General features: G+C 41.4%; 1 pseudogene across 1 annotated transcript in view; it reads left to right on the top strand.

Moving 5' to 3' along the window:
• LOC109870220 (calcium-activated potassium channel subunit alpha-1-like) overlaps positions 1–25,573 on the top strand; it is a 222,277-nt pseudogene that overhangs the window by 157,040 nt on the left and 39,664 nt on the right. Inside the window, exons 13-20 of the transcript XR_004205441.1 lie at positions 288–357; positions 649–804; positions 2,721–2,830; positions 3,290–3,358; positions 5,474–5,560; positions 6,752–6,828; positions 10,946–10,954; positions 15,567–15,752. The product of XR_004205441.1 is annotated as a calcium-activated potassium channel subunit alpha-1-like (transcript). The remainder of the gene's footprint in view (positions 1–287; positions 358–648; positions 805–2,720; positions 2,831–3,289; positions 3,359–5,473; positions 5,561–6,751; positions 6,829–10,945; positions 10,955–15,566; positions 15,753–25,573) is intronic.

Raw genomic sequence — 25,573 nt, 5'->3', positions numbered from 1 at the left:
ACTTGCCAAAACTATAGTTTGTTAACAAAAAGTTTGTGGAGTGGTTGAAAAACGAGTTTTAATGACTCCAACCTAAGTGTATGTAAATTTCCAACTTCAACTGTATGTATTCTGGAGTAATGCATTGATAATAGATAATGTACCAAACATAATTGACTGTTATAACTGACTGCCATACAATATGCCAATGTCAACTCTCAAGTTCCCTAAGCAAGAAAACTGTGTTACTACTGAGTCCAAGATCCTGTAGACGGGTTCTTACATTGTTTCTTCTAACAATACCTCAGGGTGATATCCATCAAGAACTACCACCCGAAGATCAGAATCATTACCCAGATGTTGCAGTACCACAACAAGGTGTGTGCAGTACAACCCCATCAGAGTTGTTACAATGTGAAATTGAACTCCAGTGGAGGCCGGCTGAGAACATAAGATCTCTACTGATATTCTTCCTGCACCTCAATTATATATTTTAGGGTTGTAACTTTCATAAAATTGCCAGGTTTTTCCAGATTCCCAGGAATCATAATGGATTAAGAGGACATTCGGAATCCTCCAACCAGGAATGCTACAAAGCCTGGAAATTTTGGGACACTTACCGACATTTTGGAACCCTAATCTCTCTGCATCTTTCCTGCGTGTCCCCAGGCCCACCTTTTGAACATTCCCAGTTGGAACTGGAAGGAGGGTGACGATGCCATTTGCCTTGCTGAGCTGAAGCTTGGCTTCATCGCACAGAGTTGTCTGGCTCAGGGCCTCTCCACCATGCTGGCCAACCTCTTCTCCATGAGGTCCTTTATCAAGGTACATGTTGGGGAGACCTAAACAGACTGTAATCCTTAGGTCGCTGGTTCAAATCCATTTCGAATGACCAGGAAGTGCTGGAGATTATTACACTTGTCCACAGGCTTTTGTACAGCATTGTTCTTCATCCTTTGATCACACTTTGTCTGTAGGTGCCTGGGTCATAGTAAAGACTAATGAAGGGAATATTTAGGCTATTTTAAATATATAGTCATGGCCAAAAGTTTTGAGAATGACACAAATATTAATTTTCACAAAGTCTGCTGCCTCAGTTTGTATGATGGCAATTTGCATACACTCCAGAATGTTATGGAGAGTGATCAGATGAATTGCAATTAATTGCAAAGTCCCTATTTGCCATGCAAATGAACTGAATCCCCCCAAAAACATTTCCACTGCATTTCAGCCCTGCCACAAAAAGGACCAGCTGACATCATGTCAGTAATTTTCTCGTTAACACAGGTGTGAGTGTTGACGAGGACAAGGCTGGAGATCACTCTGTCATGCTGATTGAGTTCGGATAACAGACTGGAAGCTTCAAAAGGAGGGTGGTGCTTGAAATCATTGTTCTTCCTCTGTCAACCATTGTTACCTGCAAGGAAACGCGTGCCGTCATCAATGCTTTGCACAAAAAGGGCTTCACAGGCAAGGATATTGCTGCCAGTAAGATTGCACCTAAATCAACCATTTAGCGGATCATCAAGAACTTCAAGGAGAGCGGTTCAATTGTTGTGAAGAAGGCTTCAGGGCGCCCAACGAAGTCCAGCAAGTGCCAGGACCGTAAAGTTGATTCAGCTGCGGGATCGGGGCACAACCAGTACATAACTTGCTCAGGAATGGCAGCAGGTAGGTGTGAGTGCATCTGCACGCATAGTGAGGCGAAGAGTTTTGGAAGATGGCCTGGTGTCAAGAAGGGCAGCAAAGAAGCCACTTCTCTCCAGGAACAACATCAGGGACAGACTGATATTTTGCAAATGGTACAGGGATTGGACTTTTGAGGACTAGGGCAAAGTCATTTTCTCTGATGAATCCCCTTTCCGATTGTTTGGGCCATCCGGAAAAAAGCTTGTCCAGAGAAGACAAGGTGAGCGCTACCCTCAGTCCTGTGTCATGCCAACAGTAAAGCATCCTGAGACCATTCATGTGTGGGGTTGCTTCTCAGCCAAGGGAGTGGGCTCACTCACAATTTTGCCTAAGAACACAGCCACGAATAAAGAATTGTACCAACACATCCTCTGAGAGCATCTTCTCCCAACCATCCAGGAACAGTTTAGTGAAGAAAAATGCCTTTTCCTGCATGATGGAGCATGATGGAGCATGATGGAGAACCTTGCCATAAGGCAAAGGTTGCTAAGTTGCTCGGGGAACAAAACATGGCCAGGAAACTCCCCAGACCTTAATCCCATTGAGAACTTGTGGTCAATCCTCAAGAGGTGGGTGGACAAACAAAATCCCACAAATTCTGACAAACTCCAAGCATTGATTATGCAATAATGGGCCGCCATCAGATGTCTTGAAAAAGAAGGGTCAACACTGCAAATATTGATTCTTTGCGTCAACTTCATGTAATTGTCAATAAAAGCCTTTGACACTTATGAAATGCTTGTAATTATACTTCACTATTCCATAGTAACATCTGACAAAAAATATCTAAAGACACTGAAGCAGCAAACTTTGTGGAAATTAATATTTGTGCCATTCTCAAAACTTTTGGCCACAACTGTACAGGCTATTCCATATTCGGACTGTATTTGTAATTTCAGAATACTTGTTTGATATTTAAGACCGTTGATGTACATACACATACAGGGTTATTTGCTTTATGGTCACTTTGGTTCACTTTTTGTGCGAGGTAAATAAAATATGTTCTTGATAATATACGGTACCTTTGCATGTTTTATCCTTTATTGTTTCAGATTGAAGAGGACACGTGGCAGAAGTATTATCTGGAAGGAGTAGCCAATGAAATGTATACTGAGTACCTGTCTAGTGCCTTTGTGGGCTTATCCTTCCCCACCATTTGTGAGTAAGTATGATGATACTGATTTCTGAAGTACCCTACTATATCAATTATATTCAAATCACCATCACCCACCTCTCTCTTTCTTTCTCTCTCTCTCTCTACAACTTTCATTCTCTCTCTACCTGTCTCTCTCTCTCTCCATCGTTCCCTCGTTCCCTCGACATTCCTCTGTCTCTCTCTGTCTCTCTGTCTCTCTCTCTCCATCGTTCGCTCTCGACATTCCTCACTCTCTCTCTTTCTCTCTCTTTTTTTTCTCTCTCTCGCCATTGTTCGCTCTCGACATTCCTCACTCTCTCTCTTTCTCGCTCTTTTTTTTCTCTCTCTCGCCATTGTTCGCTCTTGACATTCCTCACCCTCTCTCTCTCTCTCTCTCTCTCTCTCTCTCTCTCTCTCTCTCTCTCTCTCTCTCTCTGTCACATTGATTGTTTGATAATATTGATGTTTTTGAATGCTCCTCTCCAGACTCTGCTATGTGAAGCTAAAGCTGCTACTGATCGCTATCGAGTACAAGTCTGATATACGGGAAAGCAGGTACAGTTCAAATCGAATGTATTTATAAAGCCCTTTTTACATCAGCTGATGTCACAAAGTGCTATACAGGAACCCAGCCTAAAACCACCAAACAGCAAGCATTGCAGATGTAGAAGCACGGTGACTAGGAAAAACTCCCTAGAAAGGCAGGAACCTAGGAAGAAATTACCAATTGTACATCTTGATGTTTGTCAGATATAGTATCGTAAAAAATTATGTTGAACAAGTCACATGCGGCGCTATACAGGTTATCCATTTGCCAAATGTTAACATTTGTGAATTATGACGGAATGTTTCTGTCATAATGTCACAATGCTGATCCTCTCTTTCCAACAGACCCACAGCCATGACACATACAGTGCCTTGCAAAAGTATTCAGTCCCCTTGGATTCACAGTTTATTGTATTACAAAGTGGTATTAAAATGTATTTAATTGTCATGTTTTTGGTGAACAATCTTCACCACATACTCTGCAACTTCTTCAAGCTCTGTCACGATGTTGCGGATCATGGCTCGACAGCAATTTTCAAGTCTTGCAATACATATAAATCAAGCAGATTTAAGTCAAAACTTTAACTTGGCCACTCAGGAACATTCACTGTCTTCTTGGTAAGCAACTCCAGTGTAGGATTGGCCTTGTGTTGTAGGTTATTGTCCTGCTGAAAGGGGAAATCCTCTCCCAGTGACTGGTATAAAGCAGACTGAAGCAGGTTTTCATCTAGGATTTTGCCTGTGCTTAGCTCCATCCCCTTTCTTTTTATCCTGAAAAACTCCCCAGTATTGATGATGTCAAGCATACCCATAACATGATGCAGCCACCACCATGCTTGAAAATAAGGAGGCAGTTACACAGTGTGTGGTTGTTGTTTTTTAGTACTTTTTTCTCCCCAATTGGCACTTACAGTCTTGGCCCATCGTTGCAACTCCCGTACGGACTCGGGAGAGATGAAGGTCAAGAGCCATGCGTCCTCCGAAACACGACATGACCAAGCCGCACTGCTTCTTGACACACTGCTCGCTTAACCAGCCACACCAATGAGTCGGAGGAAATACTGTCCAACTGGCAACCGTGTCAGCGTGCATACGCCCACCCCACCACAGGAGTCGCTAGAGAGCAATGAGATAAGGACATCCCGGCTGGCCAAACCCAGATGATAATGGGCCAATTGTGCACCGTCCTCATGGGTCTCCCGGTCACGGCCGGCTGCTACACAGCCCGGGATAGAACCCGCATCTGTAGTAACACCTCTAGCACTATGATGCAGTGCCTTAGACCGTTGCACCACTCGAGAGGCCCATGTGTTGGAATCGCCCAAAATATAAGGCTTTGAATTTAGGCCAAAAAAGTTTATTCCTTTGCTGTGATTTTTGTTGTTGTTGCAGTATTACTTATTATTTAGTATCTTGTTGCATACAAGATGCATCTTTTGGAATATTTTTATTCTGTATATTTGTATTCTTCTTTTCACTCTGTCATTTTTGTGGAGTCACTACGATGTTGTTGATCCATTCTCAGTTTTCTCCCATCACAGCCATTGAACTCTGTAGCTGTTTTAAAATGACCAATGGCCTCATGGTGAAATCCCTGAGCAGTTTCCTTCCTGTCCTGCAGCTCAGTTCAGAAGGACGCCTGCATCTTTGATGTATCTGGGTGGTTTAATACATCATCCGCAACATCATTATTAACTTGACCATGCTTAAAGAGATATTCAATGTGTGATTTGTTATTGTGACCCATCTACCAATCACTGCCCTTCTTAATGAGGCATTCGAAAGCTCCCTGGTATTTGTGGTTGAATCTGTCCTTCAATTCAATACAATTCAATACAATGACATTAAATACTTGACTGAGGAAACAGGGACCTAACAGATGTAGGGTTAGTCATTCATAAATCATGTCTACCCATATTATTTAAAACAGAGTCCATGTAATATATTATGTGATTTGTCACAGTTCTGGGGTGACCAGGCTAGAATACAGGTATGGTTGTGCTCAAACTGGTCTGGGATGACCAGGCTAGTATACAGTACCTTAGCTCTAATGTTGTTCTCTCCAGAGAACAGAATGATTCTCCTCCTTGACGACCATCTATTTTTGTTTTGTATTTACAACAGCACTCTCATCAACCCCGGGAACCATGTGAAGATGCAGGAAGGAACCTTGGGGTTCTTTATCGCCAGCGATGCCAAAGAAGTTAAGAGGTAGGTACTTGTACAGTGCCTTCGGGAAGTATTCAGACCCCTTGATTTTTTCCCACATTTTGTTACTTTACAGCCTTATTCTCAAATTGATTAAATAAAAAATGTCCTTAGCAATCTATATGCAATACCCCATAATGGCATCACAATACCCCATAATGACAATGTGAAAACTGGTTTTTAGATTTGTTTGCAAATGTATAAAACAATGTACATAAGTATTCAGAGATTTGCCATAAGACTCAAAACTGAGCTCAGGTGCTTCCTGTTTCCATTGATCATCCTTGAGATGTTTCTAACTTGATTGGGTTCCGCCTGTGTTCAATTCAATTGATTGGACATGATTTGGAAAGGAGAAACACGATTCTCTAGTCTGATGAAACCAAGATTGAACTCTTTGGCCTGAGTGCCAAGTCTCATGTCTGGAGGAAACCTGGCGCCATCCCTCCGGGGAAGCTTGGTAGGGCATCATGCTGTACGGACATTTTTCAGTGGCAGGGAGTCAAGATTGAGGGAGAGATGAACGGAGCAAAGTACAGAGAGATCCTTGATGAAAAACTGCTCCAGAGTGCTCAGGACCTCAGACTGGGGCGAAGGTTCACCTTCCAATAGGACAACGACCCTAAGCAGACAGCCAAGACAACGCAGGAGTGACTTCAGGACAAGTCTCTGAATGTCCTTGAGTGGCCCAGCCAGAGCCCGGACTTGAACCCAATCGAACATCTCTGGAGAGACCTGAAAATAGCTGTGCAGCAAAGTTCCCGTCCAACCTGACAGAACTTGAGATCTGCAGAGAAGAATGGGAAAAACTCTGCAAATACAGGTGTGCCAAGCTTATAGTGTCATACCCAAGAAGACTCGAATACTTATGTAAATGTGATATTTCCCCAAAAAATTTAACACATATCAAACATTTCTAAAAACCTATTTTGCTTTGTCGTTATGGGGTATTGTGTGTAGATTGATAAGGGAAAAAACTATGTAATACATTTTAGAATAAGGTTGTAAGAAAATGTTGAAAAAGTCAAAGGGTCTGAATACTTTCCCGAATGCGCTGTATGTGAAAGTATTTAATTGTTCTCTGTAGAAAAGACTCAGAAAGCCTCCAAATAGAGTTTGACATCAAATGATGTTAAATTAGTCTTGGACTTACTGATGGTTGGATACTAAAATACGTCTGGGGTGTTTTCATAGGGCACTTTTCTACTGCAAAGCTTGCCACGATGACATCACAGATCCTAAAAGGATAAAGAAATGTGGATGCAAACGATGTAAGTATCTACTGTTCTTAAAAAATAATATTTATTGAGCTTTTTAATGCACGATATTTTAACACAGTGTATACTATACATGTACTATACTATATGTGTACTGTACTTTACTATATGTGTACTATACTATAGTATATGTGTACTATACTATATGTTTACTTGTTTACTATACTATATGTGTACTCTAGAAATACTATATGTGTGCTATATTATATGCGTACTATACTTCGTGTACTATAATATACATGTATTATACTATACTATATATGTACTATACATGTAATATACTATATGTGTACTATGAAGGTACTCTGCAATCGTATATGTGTACTATACCATACTATACATATAATATACTATGCTATACATGTAATATACTATTGTACTATATGTGCACTCTACAATACTATATGTGTACTATACTAAGTGTATACTATAAGTGTACTATACTGTACACGTATAGTATAGTACACTTATAGTATACAGTTAGTATAGTACACATATAGTATTGTAGAGTGCACATATAGCACAATAGTATATTACATGTATAGCATAGTATATTATATTATATATTACAATACTATATGTGTATTATACTAAATGTATACTATACAATATGTGTGCTACGCTATACTATAGGTGTACTCTACTATATGTGTACTATACTATATTATATGTGTACTATACTATATGCGTACTATACTATGTGTATACTATACTATAGATGAGTGTTGACAGGAATTTGTTTACAGTCTAGGTTTAAGCAGAACTAACGTTAGCGTAAACATTGTAGTGTCGTTGGCCTGTGTCCCAAATGGAGCCATATTCCCTTTACAGTGCACTACTTTGGGGCGTCGGTCAAAAGACGTGTAGTATATAGGGATAAGAGGGTGTCATTGGGGATACAGACATTGTCCTGACATGACCTACATAGCCACTAAAACAGTTAAGTCCTTTATTGACAATTTACAGGATAAAATCAGTTGACCTCTGCATCTGGAAAGGCCGTAGGACTAGTTTAAAGGGGCAAATCTGCAGTTCTTATATCCATTTTAAGATTAAGATTCAAATTGATGATATATAGACCCGTTGATTCTTGAAGAATATAACTTATAGATGCCACATGAGCTTAGTTCAACTGACGTACCCCATCAGAAACCAAAATATAAACTTGTTTCATTCCTTTATTTGTAAATCATGTAAATATTTATAGCCTCAAAATATCAGTATAACGATCATGTAGATATCACGGATGGTCAGTCCTTGTATCCATAACTTTGTTCATGAATTTGAGAGTAGTTACATTTCTCCAGTCCCATCCCTCAACTGGTTACCAAACCTGTGGCAGGATGGGCCACTTTGTTATTGTTCGAACTGCAGATTGCCCCTTTTTAATAAGCAGTAAGTGCATAAATAACTGTCTACAGAAAATGTATTTTCCATCTGGTTCTAAGGCTGAGTTTCAAATGGGCTCGCATGGCCCTGGTCATAAGTAGTGCACTATATGTAGTGCACTATATTAACCATAGGGAACCATTTGGAACATGCACTTATTCATATTTAATGTAGCAATCAATACATAATGATAATCAATACATTAACATAGCAATCAATACATAATGATAATCAATACATTAATGTAGCAATCAATACATAATGATAATCAATACATTAATGTAGCAATCAATACATAATGATAATCAATACATTAACGTAGCGATCACTACATCATGATAATCAATACATTAATGTAGCAATCAATACATAATGATAATCAATACATTAACGTAGCGATCACTACATCATGATAATCAATACATTAACGTAGCGATCACTACATAATGATAATCAATACATTAACGTAGCGATCACTACATAATGATAATCAATACATTAATGTAGCAATCAATACATAATGATAATCAACACATTAATGTAGCAATCACTACATAATGATAATCAATACATTAACGTAGCGATCACTACATAATGATAATCAATACATTAATGTAGCAATCACTACATAATGATAATCAATACATTAACGTAGCGATCACTACATCATGATAATCAATACATTAATGTAGCAATCAATACATAATGATAATCAATACATTAACGTAGCGATCACTACATCATGATAATCAATACATTAATGTAGCAATCAATACATAATGACAATCAATACATTAACGTAGCGATCACTACATCATGATAATCAATACATTAACGTAGCGATCACTACATAATGATAATCAATACATTAACGTAGCGATCACTACATAATGATAATCAATACATTAATGTAGCAATCAATACATAATGATAATCAACACATTAATGTAGCAATCACTACATAATGATAATCAATACATTAACGTAGCGATCACTACATAATGATAATCAATACATTAACGTAGCAATCACTACATAATGATAATCAATACATTAATGTAGCAATCAATACATAATGATAATCAATACATTAATGTAGCAATCAACACATAATGATAATCAACACATTAATGTAGCAATCACTACATAATGATAATCAATACATTAACGTAGCGATCACTACATAATGATAATCAATACATTAACGTAGCGATCACTACATAATGATAATCAATACATTAATGTAGCAATCACTACATAATGATAATCAATACATTAACGTAGCGATCACTACATAATGATAATCAATACATTAACGTAGCAATCACTACATAATGATAATCAATACATTAATGTAGCAATCAATACATAATGATAATCAATACATTAATGTAGCAATCAACACATAATGATAATCAACACATTAATGTAGCAATCACTACATAATGATAATCAATACATTAACGTAGCGATCACTACATAATGATAATCAATACATTAACGTAGCGATCACTACATAATGATAATCAATACATTAATGTAGCAATCACTACATAATGATAATCAATACATTAATGTATCAATTAAACATAAAATAATCAATACATTAACGTAGCAATCACTACATAATGATAATCAATACATTAATGTAGCAATCGATACATAATGATAATCAATACATTAATGTGGCAATCAATACATAATGATAATCAATACATTAATGTTGCAATCAATACATAATGATAATCAATACATTAATGCAGCAATCAAGACATAATGATAATCAATACATTAATGTAGCAATTAATACATAATGATAATCAATACATTAACGTATCAATCAATACATAATGATAATCAATACATTAATATAGCAATCAATACATAATGATAATCAATACATTAACGTAGCAATCAATACATAATGATAATCAATACATTAACGTAGCAATCAATACATAATGATAATCAATACATTAACGTAGCAATCAATACATAATGATAATCAATACATTAACGTAGCAATCAATACATAATGATAATCAATACATTAATGTAGCAATCAATACATTAATGTAGCAATCAATACATTAATGCAGCAATCAAGACATAATGATAATCAATACATTAATGTAGCAATTAATACATAATGATAATCAATACATTAACGTATCAATCAATACATAATGATAATCAATACATTAATATAGCAATCAATACATAATGATAATCAATACATTAACGTAGCAATCAATACATAATGATAATCAATACATTAACGTAGCAATCAATACATAATGATAATCAATACATTAACGTAGCAATCAATACATAATGATAATCAATACATTAATGTAGCAATCAATACATTAATGTAGCAATCAATACAGTGATTTAAGAGCAAGAGGATAAAGCAGCATATACCCTGGTCCCAGATCTGTCATGTTTTGGCGTGACAATGATTATAGGAGTTGGCAGAACAGTACAAACAGATCTGAGACCAGTCTCAACAGCAACGAAAACAGTTTTGATCTGTCTAACGTCTGTGTTAGGTTTCTCCTTTGGTGATTTCAAACAGGCTTATTCAACGGTGTGCCTAGACTGGAGACGCTTGTCTTGTCTTTTATATGTTATGTCCATATACCTATTGACCCTAACTCTTCATGTGTTCTCTTCCTGCTGCCTTGGAACATTAAACTATGTGTTCACGGTTTACTTATAGTGATCTATTGTGAGTGATATGGGTACCCTACCGTTCCCCTCCATAGTACAGTCTACTGCCTTGAATTAGATCTGTTATTGTTGAAATTACTGTCCATGTCGCATGTGGCGAAGGTCAATACTGCTGCCTGCCTGCCTCCTTTCTTCATATATCATGTGGCGAAGGTCAATACTGCAGCCTGCCTGCGTTATTCATTCATATAGCATGTGGCGAAGGTCAATACTGCAGCCTGCCTGCGTTATTCATTCATATAGCATGTGGCGAAGGTCAATACTGCTGCCTGCCTGCGTTCTTTCTTCATATATCATGTGGCGAAGGTCAATACTGCTGCCTGCCTGCGTCCTTTCTTCATATATCATGTGGCGAAGGTCAGTACTGCTGCCTGCCTGTGTCCTTTCTTCATAAGGACACAGGCAAAGGTCAATACTGCTGCCTGCCTGCGTCCTTTCTTCATATATCATGTGGCGAAGGTCAGTACTGCTGCCTGCCTGCCTCCTTTCTTCATAAGGACACAGGCAAAGGTCAATACTGCTGCCTGCCTGCGTTCTTCATTCATTTCTCATTTGCACGCTTTACTCTCTGGTCAAGGAGAACATTGAACGCAGTCAAAAACCTAAGATAGAATGTACCACCCATATCTCTGGACTCAATTTCACTTGAAACAGTTACTGCAGACTACCACCAGATGTCCTCCTAACACTTCAACAATCTGGATGAGGTTAGAATGAGTCAACTCAGAAATGCTCAAAATAAATCAAAATATACTGTGAAAGCAGTATGATTGGATATTGAATATAGGATATTGACTTAGTTGACTTAGTTGACTTAGTTGACTTAGTTGTTGGCCTTTATTAAACAACAACCTGAATGCTGATTGGTTAAAACCAGATTCCAGCCGGTGTCTATTCCACAAGTTACCACCAGCTAAATCTATGATGTTGGAATGCCTATTCACTCTGTTCCATCTGACTGAGCAATCCACTGTCTCATCAGCCCAGCTAGACAATTTATAAACTTTTTATATATATATATATATATATTTCTTATTTTACCCCCTTTTCTCCCCAATTTCATGGTATCCAATTGTTAGTAATTACTATCTTGTCTCATCGTTACAACTCCCGTGCGGGCTCAGGAGAGACGAAGGTTGAAAGCCATGCGTCCTCTGAAACACAACCCAACCAAGCCACACTGCTTCTTAACACAGGTCGCTTCCAACCCGGAAGCCGGCCGCACCAATGTGTTGGAGGAAACACCGTGCTACCTTGGTTAGCGTGCACTGCGCCCGGCCCTCCACAGGAGTCGCTGGTGCGCAATGAGACAAAGATATCCCTACTGGCCAAACCCTCCCTAACCCAGACGACACTAGGCCAATTGTGCGTCGCCCCACGGACCTCCTGGTCACGGCCGGCTGCGACAGAGCCTGCGACAGCGAAGCGCACAGCTAGCGCTGCGCTGTGTTGCAGTGCCCTAGACCACTGCGCCACCCAGGAGGCGACAATTTATAAACTTGATCTCCGCTATAAAAAACATCTAGAAATTATCTCACATTTGTTTTAGACTAACAGTAAGTTTTTAACAGGGGAGATTTGTATAAACATTGCTGTCTGTCTCTCAACATTGTTTCAACATTCAAATTCGATCTCCAACTGTCCCATAATAATGAACGTGTCGGGAGTCGGGACGAGACCGACAGACAGACAGGCAACGTTTCTCAGCCAGTCTAAATCATGAATCAGCTGGCATCATTTTCATGGATATATACAAAGAAATGTCAATAGGAGACAGGTAGAACTAAACGAAGTGCAGCTAGTTTTCAGTCTTTCCAGCCTCAGTGTGAAGTGATTGTGTTAGCTGTGTTGTTGGCTAGCTCCTCTGAACAACAGTGTCCTGACGAGAGAGCACATTCTCTATGCCAGGCGAAATTGCACCTCATTAGCTCATTGTTATGGATGTATCCAAATAAACGTCACTAGAAAACAGCTTAAACAAATGCAAACAGCTACTTTGCTGCAGTGAGTGATCTTTGCTGCAGTGAGTGATCTTTGCTGCAGTGAGTGATCTTTGCTGCAGTGAGTGATCTTTGCTGCAGTGAGTGATCTTTGCTGCAGTGAGTGATCTTTGCTGCAGTGAGTGATCTTTGCTGCAGTGAGTGATATTTGGACTCTGGTCAAGTGATCGTGATAGATGGGCACACTTTTACTTTATGAATCCAAAAAAGTGAGGACTGCTATACATAGGGCACTTTGATTGAGTCAAACCGGTCCCGTGCAGCCCGGAGACTGGTGCCCAGTCCCACGCTCTTACATGTGTACTGTACTGTATGTGGCTAAACATCTCATCCTGCATCTACATCATCGGAACTTCTCTGTGGACGGATGCCAACATGAGGCAGATATAGCTAGCATCATAGGCTTCAGTGTAACATTGAGATTTCACAGTGCCGCTTTGCTTGGGTTACCAAATGCTTACAGAGCATGTTCATCACGAAACCAGCTAACTGTTTTATTTAAACATTTACATGCTCACCACACTGCCCGCGTCACGTGCACGAGCGTTGAAAAAGAAATGTACATATACATGTTATTCAATCATTGCACCAACACTGCTCGCGAGCGTCAACGAGCGTCAACGAGCGTCAACGAGCGTCTGCGTCGCCAGGCGCTAAAATAGAACTTGATTCTATTTGTGACGATTGACGAGCAAACAAGTCCCGCCTCTCCTATCTCCTCATTGGTTTTTAGGAGCATATACCCACGTGGGTGATTGAAAGATGAACTGAGGTTTACACTCCAGTCCAGTTGGTGGTGGTAATGCACCTTAAAGTTGGTTGCCAACCGCCATATAAAGTCCACAGAAGAAGAAGCCTGTAGGAGGAGAAATTACTAGAAACGAACTACATTTACACTTTTATCTGTGGATAAATTCTCTGAGGGTATTTCGGCTAAAATAACAACCCCAATGTTTATATCCCAGGACAAATAAGCTAGCAACAACAAGCTAGCAAGCTAAATTGCCATTAATGTTTCATGCTTTTCAACCTGTCCCCAAATTAATATAGTTGGTTCAGAGTTCATTTTGATATTTCAACCTGCGTGTCCTGATCGCGTCTGGTGTGAGTTGACAAAATCAACATACGCTCGATGGTGCACATGGACAGACGCGCGCGAGCAGTCTGGTCACCAGGCTGCATATTATATACCATGTGATTTAACTGTGGTGTAACTGTGATACGGTGGATCAGTACGAGACGTATGATGCACAGTAACCCAGTCACTCACCCATCAGATGGGTACAGTAACCCAGTCACTCACCCATCAGATGGGTACAGTAACCCAGTCACTCACCTATTAGATGGGTACAGTAACCCAGTCACTCACCCATCAGATGGGTACAGTAACCCAGTCACTCACCCATCAGATGGGTACAGTAACCCAGTCACTCACCTATTAGATGGGTACAGTAACCCAGTCACTCACCTATTAGATGGGTACAGTAACCCAGTCACTCACCCATCAGATGGGTACAGTAACCCAGTCACTCACCCATCAGATGGGTACAGTAACCCAGTCACTCACCTTTTATACAGGTACAGTAACCCAGTCACTCACCTATTAGATGGGTACAGTAACCCAGTCACTCACCTATTAGATGGGTACAGTAACCCAGCCTCTCACCTATTAGATGGGTACAGTAACCCAGTCACTCACCTATTAGATGGGTACAGTAACCCAGTCACTCACCTATTAGATGGGTACAGTAACCCAGCCTCTCACCTATTAGATGGGTACAGTAACCCAGTCACTCACCTATTAGATGGGTACAGTAACCCAGTCACTCACCTATTAGATGGGTACAGTAACCCAGTCACTCACCTATTAGATGGGTACAGTAACCCAGTCACTCACCCATCAGATGAGTACAGTAACCCAGTCACTCACCTATTAGATGGGTACAGTAACCCAGTCACTCACCTATTAGATGGGTACAGTAACCCAGTCTCTCACCCATCAGATGGGTACAGTAACCCAGCCTCTCACCTATTGTATCAGATGGGTACAGTAACCCAGCCTCTCACCTATTGTATCAGATGGGTACAGTAACCCAGTCCCTCACCTATTGTATCAGATGGGTACAGTAACCCAGTCCCTCACCTATTGTATCAGATGGGTACAGTAACCCAGTCACTCACCTATTGTATCAGATGGGTACAGTCAAGCAGTGTTCCTGACAGTCAATTTAACCTGCTGACCCTTTGATATTAACGTCCTCTAGTCTGAGACGACAGCTCTACTGACTGAAGATCCTCCTTTTGTGTGCATACGAACACAAGTTTAGCATCAGTGAATATTTTCAAACTAAAGCCCTCGTTGAGATTTAGCCACATTGGTCTGTCTCAGATTGTAGAATAGAAGTTGTACTAGTCAGTGACTTGGTATTTAGGGTCCGACTCTGCACCTGTTTCTTTTTGTTAGTGCCCCTCCCACGTCTCTCCCAACCCCCCCCCCCCCCCCCCCCCCCCCTCACTAGGTTACAGAATAACCTTGCCTTGCCATTAACCTGCTTCCTTTCCTCCCCTTCCTCTCATCCTTCCACCTCTCCAACCGTCCCATGACTGTAGCCAAGGTGTCCGTCTACAAGAGAATGATGCTGGCATGTTGTTTTGATTGCGGCCGTTCAGAGCGTGACTGCTCTCGCATGTCGGCCAATGTGCATCACCATAGTAACGCGAAGGACACCCTTCAGCGGCGTGGCTTCCCTCTCTCTCCTGTCTCTCTTAATGATTGCTCGACCACTTTACGTGCCTGTAAGTTGTCAACGTGACACACACAGCGTGTGTCATGTGTGTGTGTGTGTGTGTGTCTGTGTGTGTTTGTCTGTGTGTGTGTGTTTGTGTGTGTCTGTGTGTGTTTGTTTGTGTGTGCATGAACATGCAATACAGAGTCTTTGGTTTGTGTGTTTTCTGTGTCGGTCAGAATGCATAAATAGTCTAATAGTCTACATATGTGAGTTTTGTTTAGTGACTGCCGTGATTGTTGATGTTGTTGATTGATGTTGGAGATCAGTGTTATGATGATGTTGGTTATCCTGTCGCGTCTTTGTCCTGCTCCTAGTTGTCTTCTAGAGCATGCTATGTTAGTCTGGAATGTGTTTTAATACTGTTTTGGTTATCCTTTAGTAAGTGACACATGATTTACCGTTTTATAGTTGGTTATTTAGTGGGTTTAAATACTTTAAATAGACGAAATACTGTTTATTGACCAAATTCTATATTTCTGTTAATGTTACAATGTTTTTTAGTGGACAAAATACCAATTCTGCTTGGCTTTATTATTTGTACTGTCCAAAATCTAATGTTATTGTAGTAGGGTTTCATACTACTGTAGCCCATGTGTTACCAACCGTAGGACTTTTACATTTCTTTACTAGTGACCTGAATCACCCTCCCTCAATTACAGTAGATGCTTACAGATTCAAGGGGCTGTAAGACAACACAGTTTGCCAAGAAACAAGTCCCTACAGACAGAAATACAGACATGGGTGGGGGGGGGGGGGCTTTAGTCTCAGATAACTAAGGCATTTTGTATCTCCTCTGAGTGCGTCGGAGCATGACGTCATCAAGCCACACTGGTGTATGTTGCGTGGCATGGGAAAAGCAGAATATGCAATGTGTTGGTACATGTTACTTTGAAACGTTAAAGTCAGTCCACATTTGTTTAATAAACAAACGTATTTATTTTAAAATAATCAAAAGCAGATAGTCTAGTCTCTGGTGGCTGTCCTCTCCCCTCAGCTGTAGCATGTCTTCCAGCTAGGGCTGTTGTGGATGTGACTAGCTGGCTAGCCGTAGTCTGGCTGCATGGCTAAGTTAGCAGAGAATACTCCAGAGTCGCTGTCTACACGGAGTGCTGAACGCTGAGAGCAGGGCCTCATGCGGGCTGACATGAAAATTATGTTTGCATTTTCATTTTGAGAGTGTTACCAGTTGTCATGAAACTCAGGGTGACAGTTCCTAACCCCCAGGCCTCCCAGAGCCCCCTCTCCCCTCCTCTCCCTCTCTCACTCACTCTCGCTCCATCTCTCTCTCAATTTCTCTCTCTCTCACTCTATCGCTCTCTCCATTTCTCTCTCTCTCACTCTATCGCTCTCTCCATTTCTCTCTCTCTCTCGCTCTATCGCTCTCTCCATTTCTCTCTCTCTCCCGCTCCATCGCACTCCCCATCTCTCTCTCTCTCTCTCTTCTTCGGGTGGCAGGTAGCGTAGCGGTTAAGCGCGTTGGGCCAGTAACCAAAAGGTTGCTGGTTAGACTCCCCGGGGCGGCAAGGATAAACAATCTGCCATTCCTCCCTTGTGCAATTCAGTTAACCGTCAACAACTGCTCCTTAGGTGCTGTGGATGTCGATTAAGGCTGTCCCCCTACACCTCTCTGATTCAGAGGGGTTGGGTTAAATGTGAAAGACACTTTTCGGTTCACTGCATTCAGAACTGACTAGGTGTCCCTCTTTTCATTCTCTTGTTGTGGGACAGATGCTAGCCTGTTAGTTTTGTGCCGGCCAGTCGCAGGCGACAGATGCCAGGACCAGCATGCTCCCTGGTTGAACATGTCCCCTCACTGTCCTGCCATTAGCTATAAAACCTGAGCTTTATGTTGTACTCTACAGGGGTCCAATAGGTAAGGTATTGATGAATATGTTGGACTCTACAGGGGTCCAATAGGTAAGGTATTGATGAATATGTTGGACTCTACAGGGGTCCAATAGGTAAGGTATTGATGAATATGTTGGACTCTACAGGGGTCCAATAGGTAAGGTATTGATGAATATGTTGGACTCTACAGGGGTCCAATAGGTAAGGTATTGATGAATATGTTGGACTCTACAGGGGTCCAATAGGTAAGGTATTGACGAATATGTTGGACTCTACAGGGGTCCAAAAGCTGACTTACAGAAAGTAAATCATGTGGAATCTGGGATACTCTTTGTCATGGGGAGTGGGGAAACCTACTCCCCAAAACCTTTCCTTTGTAAATATCCTGTTCTATAGGTCTCCGACACGATGTATGAGGTACTGTATGTGTCAGTAACAATAAGGTTTATCATGTTAAGTTAATTAACCATTCATAATTTCAGCTCCCTGACCAAGGAAGTATCACAGTCTGACTTCATTATTAAACCTTTGTGGGGTTCGGGTGGGGGGCGCATCTCCTAACGTCTTTGGGATCTGGAAACATTTTGAATACTGAAGTCAATCCGGTGAGATCTGGCTAAGCTAACGGCATCACCGCAAGTCATTGAAACATCCTTATTTTTTACTAACCAATTGTTATTTTTCCATTGCTTGGTCCATTTTGTCTTCAAGGCACACCTCAGTTCAAAAGTGCCTTAAAGAGATTGAACCCAACAGCAGCTTTATAACTGACCTTATAACCTTCCGTTATACCCTGTATTATCAGGCTATATAATTTGCTCTCATTGCAACAACCCTGTAACTTTTCATTGTCTTTGCATCTTTCTCAGCAAAAAATAACTATAACGGATATATCAAATCAAGTAAGTTTTGATTTCCCATGTTTTTGTTATTAAATTTGTTTCCTAATAACGTCGTTAACCCTCCTCTCAGTCCCCTGTCCATTCCCTGCCTACATCTTTCTGACTGTGTCTATCTAACTCTCCATATTTTCCTGTTTGCTCGTCAGCAGGTTTGGGGTCATTTCAGTTAAATAATTATTTCAGGAAGTAAACTGAATTTCCAATTCCAGTTTTCCTAAATTTCTTTGAGAGAAAAAAAATCCAATTGGGATTTCTGTTTACTTCCTGAATTGACAGAATTTGAATATAATTGACCTCAACCCAACTCGACAGTTGCTGTGTTTCAATGCTCAATAATCCCACATCCTCCAACCACTGACGTTGAAAAAGACACGGTCTATTACTGGACTGGTCTGTGTGTCTTTAGGAGGGAGGTTAGTGTCTGTCTGATGTTGCCCTGTGACAGAATATACTGTCATGGCTGTCGTGGTACGTGAGGCAAATTAACTACGTATGTCTTTCATGATAACATTACATTTTTATAACACAGAACGATGTGTGTTTTTCAGTTTTATCCCAATACTTTATGTTTCAGTAAGTATTCGTTTTAATTTGAGCAGTAGATGGTGCTAATGCTCTAAGGTAGTGTATCTCTGGATATTAGTGCTAAGATCACTGCACTGTAGAGTAAAGTGTTGTAGTGCTCAGATAACAGTTATGTCTGGTGAATCTCAAGAGAACCTGGAATCAAACGGCTACCAAAACCAATCAAAAGGCTACCAAAACCAGTCAAACAGGTACCAAAACCAGTCAAACAGGTACCAAAACCAGTCAAACGGGTACCAATCAAACGGCTACCAAAACCAATCAAACAGGTACCAAAACCAGTCAAACAGGTACCAAAACCAGTCAAACAGGTACCAAAACCAGTCAAACAGGTACCAAAACCAGTCAAACAGGTACCAAAACCAGTCAAACAGGTACCAAAACCAATCAAACGGCTACCAAAACCAATCAAACGGCTCTCAAAACCAATTACCCGAATAAGCTAGTGGATCACACTATTCACTATTCACTATTCACTATTCACAATTATTGAGCGTTATTCTCTCTCCGATTTCACAATTCATTCCAAGTAGTGGATGACGAGACAACGTTACTATAGACCATCTAAAGTAGAGGGTCTTAGAAAGTCAGGACATCTGCCACAATGTGTTGTCCCTGCTGTAAAGCTGTGCGTGTTTGACGTGGGACAGATGAGTGCAGGAGGTTTAGAGCCAGAACGGTAATGTGTTGTCCCTGCTGTAAAGCTGTGCGTGTTTGATGTGGGACAGATGAGTGCAGGAGGTTTAGAGCCAGAACGGTAATGTGTTGTCCCTGCTGTAAAGCTGTGCGTGTTTGACGTGGGACAGATGAGTGCAGGAGGTTTAGAGCCAGAACGGTAATGTGTTGTCCCTGCTGTAAAGCTGTGCGTGTTTGATGTGGGACAGATGAGTGCAGGAGGTTTAGAGCCAGAACGGTAATGTGTTGTCCCTGCTGTAAAGCTGTGCGTGTTTGATGTGGGACAGATGAGTGCAGGAGGTTTAGAGCCAGAACCGTAATGTGTTGTACTTGCTGTAAAGCTGTGCGTGTTTGACGTGGGACAGATGAGTGCAGGAGGTTTAGAGCCAGAACGGTAATGTGTTGTCCCTGCTGACCGTTCAAATAATCATCTCTATACAAATTGGCTTCTGATCCCAGCCATTTCTATCCCAGCTAGCTTTGGGAGAAGTGGAAAGATATTTTCTTTCTCCTGAGGGTATTGTCAGATTTGTTTGTCATAATAAAAAAAAGTATATTTTTAACACTAGAGTCAAACTAAGTCAAAACTAAATAAACACATTTATTTTGTAGCTTTGATTAGGGATTCAAAATATTCAATTCATTAGATTTGTTGTGATAAAATATGTGAAGTTCATCCCTTTCAGGTGTCGGATGTAAATGTCTGTTGCGATTATCCTCATAGTAGAATAGTAGAACAATCAAACACCTGAAAGCCCTGCTGTTGATTAATTCATGTTGATTATGAAAAGCAAAGTAAATGTCATATCTAACATTTTCATTTTAAGAGTCTACTTCTAGTGGTTAAGTGATGTTTAATAACAATGACTGTCTTAATTATTGAACTATTCATATTTTTATGCCATAAAGAATGATCCCCGACTTAAAATAATGGTGAATGACACGTCTGTAAAATACAATTCCCGCTGATAGTCAGTCCATTATAAAGTCAGTTGAATTCAACCCCACAGCACCTAATTTACAGACAGTATAGACTATCAGTATAGACTGTATAGACTATCAGTATAGACTGTATAGACTATCAGTATAGACTGTATAGACTATCAGTATAGACTGTATAGACTATCAGTATAGACTGTATAGACTATCAGTATAGACTGTATAGACTATCAGTATAGACTGTATAAACTATCAGTATAGACTGTATAGACTATCAGTATAGACTGTATAGACTATCAGTATAGACTGTATAGACTATCAGTATAGACTGTATAGACTATCAGTATAGACTGTATAGACTATCAGTATAGACTGTATAGACTATCAGTATAGACTGTATAGACTATCAGTATAGACTGTATAGACTATCAGTATAGACTGTATAGACTATAATCTATGGTTCTTCTCTAGTGCTGATTTTCATTCTTCTCTGTCCTACAGTTAAAGACGACCCCTTTATCAAAAGGTCAACCTATCAGAACCAGTCTATTCGGGGCTCCAGAGTAGCGCAGCGGTCTAAGGCACTGCGTCTCAGTGCTAGAGGTGTCACTACAGACCCTGGGTCAATTCCAGGTTGTATCACCTGCCATGATTGGGAGTCCCATAGGGTGGTGCACAATTGGCCCAGCGTCATCCGGGTTAGGGTTTGGCCCGGGGCTGGCCGTCATTCTAAATAAGAATTTGTTCTTAACTGACTTGGATAATTAAATTAAATGAAACAAATAAACAATAATTGCACTATAACTCCACAATCAACGCAGCAACAGTGGAGTAGTATTGCCCATGTCTGGGTCAATTCCTCTAGTCAACAACTGTAAAGGAAGCATGCAGTCTTCCAGGCCCTCAGTGTTAATGTATAGCCTCCGAGAGCTGGCCCAGGGGGGCTGGCAGCAGAGGATGCCAGCAGGCTGCTAGATAAATACAGAAACCAGCCCAGTCACTCCAGTAACACCACACTGTACATGTGAGAACCCTACTTGTGGTGCCATCCACTAGATAACAACACACAACATGTTGTGTTTTAGACTGTAGCTGAGTGGAGTAGATGCAAGCCCCCTCGGGTTGAACCTCAATGATACTAGCTAACATCACAACATTGAGGCTGCTGCTAGGCTGGAGTAGAGCACTGGGGTTGTAAGCTCCCTTGAGGTCTGGTGTAGCTAGGCTTTACTACACCCTGCTCGACCACAACGCATGTGTTTGTGACTGAGGCAGAGGCTGTACTGCTGGGGTGGAGTGGTTGCACGTGTAACATTCCTTACTAATGACCCAGTGTGTGCAGCTGTCAGCTGGGAACGACTCAATATTGAACACACTGACTGAGGAATCTCCAGCCACTCCACCTTTGCTTCACTACTGTCTCCATTATACTGTCATAGATAAACAGCCCGGCAGCATTGCGATTGGAGGTTAGCCCATCTGTGGACCAGGATATTTTTTTGTAATTTTTGTTGTTGTTGCTTATTGTTGCCAATTGGTAGTTACAGTCTTGTCTCATCGCTGCAACTCCCGTACGGACTCAGGAGAGGCGAAGGTCGAAAGCCGTGCGTCCTCCGAAGAACAACCCAACCAAGCCGCACTGCTTCTTGACACAATGCCCACTTAACCCGGAAGCCAGCCGCACCAATGTGTCGGAGGAAACACCGTATACCTGCCGACTGTGTCAGCGCGCACTGCGCCTGGCCCACCACAGGAGTCGCTAGATGTCAACTTGCTGTTTTTATTTCATTTTCACTGAACTTGCACTGAGGAGCTGTTCTTTCTGCTTTCTCTTCACATGTAGAAATGTGATATCAGCTAGCGTAAAGAATTAGCCTGATTCATTTTCACTGGAAGGCGAAACTTGTCATTCTTTTTTTTTCCCCCGCGAAGAGAAGAGCCCTGGGTCGGTGTAGTTTCATGTAGTGGTAAAGACAATGTCCAAGGGGGGCAGCTGAGCTGTGAATAAATCATAGTGGCACTCAGACCAATCTAATTACACGAGCCAAGGGCATTGGCAGTCAGTGTCATTAGGCCCTGAGAAGAGAGAGGAAACTAAAGACCAGCCATCTCCGATGCATTCAGACTCTGGAACAAAGGGCCCATATTTATGATGTCACCTCTGTGATATTTATGCTTTATTATCTTAATTAGATGAAAGTTCTGAGAGATTTGCATAGCCAGCAGTAGAAGCATCTTAAAGTAACTGCCCGGTGTTCTCAGATTTCTATGAAATATGACCTATAAAATAGTTTTCCTTACAAAGATTGTTAATCTGGTATGTTAAACACAGCTTTTCGTTGTTGGAATGGTGTGGGGAGTACCCCATCAACAGAATGGTGTGGAGAGTACCCCATCAACAGAATGGTGTGGGGAGTACCCCATCAACAGAATGGTCTGGGGCGTACCCCATCAACAGAATGGTGTGAGGCGTACCCAATCAACAGAATGGTGTGGGAGTACCCCATCAACAGAATGGTGTGGGGGGTACCCCATCAACAGAATGGTGTGGGGCCTACCCCATCAACAGAATGGTGTGGGGCGTACCCCATCAACAGAATGGTGTGAGGCGTACCCAATCAACAGAATGGTGTGGGAGTACCCCATCAACAGAATGGTGTGGGGGGTACCCCATCAACAGAATGGTGTGGGGCCTACCCCATCAACAGAATGGTGTGGGGCGTACCCCATCAACAGAATGGTGTGAGGAGTACCCCATCAACAGAATGGTGTGGGGAGTACCCCATCAACAGAATGGTGTGGGGCGTACCCCATCAACAGAATGGTGTGGGGAGTACCCCAACAACAGAATGGTGTGGGGAGTACCCCATCAACAGAATGGTGTGGGGAGTACCCCATCAACAGAATGGTGTGGGGAGTACCCCATCAACAGAATGGTGTGGGGAGTACCCCATCAACAGAATGGTGTGGGGAGTACCTCATCAACAGAATGGTGTGGGGCGTACCCCATCAACAGAATGGTGTGGGGCGTACCCCATCAACAGAATGGTGTGGGGAGTACCCCATCAACAGAATGGTGTGGGGCGTACCCCATCAACAGAATGGTGTGGGGTGTACCCCAACAACAGAATGGTGTGGGAGTACCCCATCAACAGAATGGTGTGGGCGTACCCCAACAACAGAATGGTGTGGGCGTAACCCAACAACAGAATGGTGTGGGCGTACCCCAAAAACAGAATGGTGTGGGGCGTACCCCATCAACAGAATGGTGTGGGCATAACCCAACAACAGAATGGTGTGGGTGTACCCCAACAACAGAATGGTGTGGGCGTACCCCAACAACAGAATGGTGTGGGCGTACCCCAACAACAGAATGGTGTGGGTCGTACCCCAACAACAGAATGGTGTGGGACGTACCCCAACAACAGAATGGTGTGGGTGTACCCCAACAACAGAATGGTGTGGGGCGTACCCCATCAACAGAATGGTGTGGGCGTACCCCAACAACAGAATGGTGTGGGACGTACCCCAACAACAGAATGGTGTGGGCGTACCCCAACAACAGAATGGTGTGGGACGTACCCCAACAACAGAATGGTGTGGGACGTACCCCAACAACAGAATGGTGTGGGCGTACCCCAACAACAGAATGGTGTGGGACGTACCCCAACAACAGAATGGTGTGGGCGTACCCCAACAACAGAATGGTGTGGGGCGTACCCCATCAACAGAATGGTGTGGGCGTAACCCAACAACAGAATGGTGTGGGCGTACCCCAACAACAGAATGGTGTGGGTGTACCCCAACAACAGAATGGTGTGGGTGTACCCCAACAACAGAATGGTGTGGGTGTACCCCAACAACAGAATGGTGTGGGGCGTACCCCATCAACAGAATGGTGTGGGCGTACGCCATCAACAGAATGGTGTGGGCCTATAGCTTTCATAAAAAATATTAATGTGAGTAGAGTGCTGATTATCCCGCTCATCTTCCTCTAGACAGTTGATTGGCCAGCTCATCCACCTCAGAGAGAGTTCTATGAGGAAATAGCATGCCTTTTTATAACGATCTGTTTGAGATACAAGTTTGAGATCGGATTATTGAAGTGTTTTTTTTCTCCTATCCATGCTTTGACCACAAATACACTTAAAGAGTCAACAAGATTATTTGCATATAAGTTAACAGAGAATGAACTTTAACAAGTGATTTTCCCTGGGCAGTTCTTTTAAGTTTCGAATGTAATGATTTAATAGGACATGGACATATGTCTACTGAATTAGCATACCTACTGGGGTTAATGCATGTGTCACAGTCAGTCACACACTCCTAGTGATACTTATTCCAAGGGGTTGATTCCATTGTGCAATTTTAAACTAAAATGATTCAGAAATGGCTTGAGGATGATTACAATTTATATACAAAACTTGAACAGATATATACAGTATCAAGCTAGAATGGAAAAGTATCATTTGTAAATGCCATTAAAATGTGGGCTTGGATTTTAGTGTGATGTTATAATACTGGGGCGGCAGGTAGCCTAGTGGTTAGTGTGTTGGGCCAGTAACCGAAAGGTTGCTAGATCGAATCCCCGAGCTGACAAAATAAAAAATCTGTAGTGGGTTAACTCCCTGAACAAGGCAGTTAACCCACTGTTCCTAGACCGTCATTGTTAATAAGAATTTGTTCTTGCCTAATAAAATAGATACTGTGTTGTTATCATATTATACATATTATACTGTAAGATATTCAATAAGTCAGATTTACAGTAAGTCCATTTTATAATAAGTCAGATTTACAGTAAATCAGATTTACAGTAAGTCCATTTTATAATAAGTCAGATTTACAGTAAATCAGATTTACAGTAAGTCCATTTTATAAT

The sequence above is a fragment of the Oncorhynchus kisutch genome, linkage group LG25, assembly GCF_002021735.2.
Source record: "Oncorhynchus kisutch isolate 150728-3 linkage group LG25, Okis_V2, whole genome shotgun sequence".
In the NCBI taxonomy this organism is placed as follows: Eukaryota; Metazoa; Chordata; class Actinopteri; order Salmoniformes; family Salmonidae; genus Oncorhynchus; species Oncorhynchus kisutch.
The sequence above is the reverse complement of the archived record's forward strand: the minus strand, read 5'-3'. Positions and strand labels throughout refer to the sequence as shown.